The sequence below is a fragment of the Morone saxatilis genome, unplaced genomic scaffold (assembly GCF_004916995.1).
Source record: "Morone saxatilis isolate NCDOM2014 unplaced genomic scaffold, NCSU_SB_2.0 Contig18, whole genome shotgun sequence".
Lineage (NCBI taxonomy): Eukaryota > Metazoa > Chordata > Actinopteri > Moronidae > Morone > Morone saxatilis.
The window spans coordinates 17,570,819-17,572,981 of NW_023339740.1; the positions used below are offsets into that span (position 1 = coordinate 17,570,819).

General features: G+C 30.0%; 1 protein-coding gene across 1 annotated transcript in view; it reads left to right on the plus strand.

The window, feature by feature from the left end:
• Positions 1 to 2,163, plus strand: part of mmel1 (membrane metallo-endopeptidase-like 1) — a 20,363-nt gene that overhangs the window by 4,495 nt on the left and 13,705 nt on the right. The window lies entirely within an intron of this gene.

Genomic DNA, 2,163 nt, shown 5'->3' on the forward strand with positions numbered 1-2,163 from the left:
AATTATAACACAGTCTCGTGTTCGTTCAGGTGATTTGTGTGTTATGGTTTTGATGGTTGTGGGATGTATGTAGAGTGAATTGCCTTCTTAGATTTTGTTGTGGATGTGATGGAGAATGTTAAGATAGTGTATGGAAGGTGAGGTAAATAATGAAAATGAATAAAAGGGTATAAAAGTTGAAGAAGTAAAAGTGAAGAAAAATACAAATTCAAAATGTATGAGAATATTGAAAAACATGGGATATATGAGATTGTATTGAATATGACTTGATAACAACAAGATAAGGATAAAATTAGAAAAGTCAGGATGAATTATTATTTAAAATTATAAATGGTAATCGGTTTTAATTATAAGAATGGTAAATTTAGTAGGAAATAAAATAAAGTTTTAGTGTTGTATTTGTGTGTGGAAAGTATAAAAAGAGTTATCATATTTAAAAAAAAGAGATGGTTAAAAATAATGTAATGTTAGATGATAATGTAGTAGGATTTTATATATGATAAGTATTATGATTTACATTTAAAAATATAAAAAGTTAATGTGTGATAAATATTGAATAAAAGCATGTAATGGTCATATCATGATGAGCATTTATAGGGTATTGATATAACTTAATGTGTAAATAAATTGAGTAAAAAAAAAAAGAGAAGGGAGAAATTGTAATTAATGTTGAATACATGTAATATATGGATATTTAAAAGTGAGAATGTAGAGAAATTAATTTAAAAACGATGTGTAAGGATTAACAGAAAGAAAGCGAGATGAAAAATAGAAGAGAACAGAAAGAAAAAATTTATGAAAAGTAAAATAGATTTACAGTTTAATTGATTTAATGATATACATCTTGGATTTAGATTTGCCAATATTATAATGAATGCAGGAGGGGGTTGTGGGAAAGAAAAGTTGAGTGTGGATGGTAAGAGAGAGATAAAAGTGTGAGTGGTTTATGTGTGTTGATTGTGTGTGCAGTGTGTTGTGTGTGTAGTGTGTGTGATGTTTGTGTGTGGTGTGTGTGGGATGTGAAGTGATAAATAAGTAAAATGTGAAGATGATGCGACAGTGGACGTGATCTAGATGAACATTTAAAAAATTACAGTGACAGCCGCCGAGTTGTGAATGTCTCGGTTAGGTTTCGAAGAAAAACAACGTGTTTGCTTCAATCAGTTCTTCTCACTTTGGTTCACAACCGAGTACAAAATATCTTCTCAGAACGGGGGCTTTCAATCCTTTCTGACAACGGCATTACTTCAATTCATAAATTTGTTGAAGTATTCTGAATCAACATAAAAGATTAGAATATTGCGAGCATTCTTCATACAAAACTTTAAAAATACAAACAAGACATCAGACAGCCACGAATAAAAGTCGATTAATTCTACGGAACAGGATTGGGTACATTTCGTGTTTAAACTGTATCCTAGTCGCTGCTGTACTAGTGTGCTTGTACCTGTAATGCTACAATCTTCAAACAACGTCACTATCGCGTAATTGTTAGATCAACTATGCCAGCAGTTTAACCTACAACCCACTGTACAAAGTAACCAACAGTCTAAGTATTCAAAAAAAGATAATTGTGAATTTTAGGAATAAATACGATGGTTTGTTTTTTGATAATATTTGATAACTTAAGAAGGAAGAAAGGTAATTCTTGAAATGGGGGTAGAAAAAGGGTAAAGAGATAATATGAAGGGTAAAAAAGATAAAAGGGATAAAAAAAAATGTGAGTAATAATATAAATAATAATGAAAGATAATGAGATTTTAAATGATATATTAGTGTAAAAATCTTTAAAAAGAAATGTTGACAATAAATAGTAGATATTAATTTATTTTTGGAAAAAAAAAAAAAAGATGGGAATGGGAATAATGAATATAATACCAGATTAAACGATGAGTAAGGTAACTTTTATAAAGATAAATTTCGAGATAAATGATTGTTGATGTATATTATAACCAGAACTAGTATCTGGAAGAAAATCTACTAGTGAGTTGTCACAGGCTTTGGTCAAAATGTGGACACGAGATATGAGCAGTTCAAACATCTCATTATCTTTCATTATTATTTATAGGGTTACTTTTCACATTTTTTTATTATCCCTTTGATCATCTTGTGACCCTTCAGAATTATCGCTGGACCCCTTTTTGGGGTCCTGACCCCCAGGTT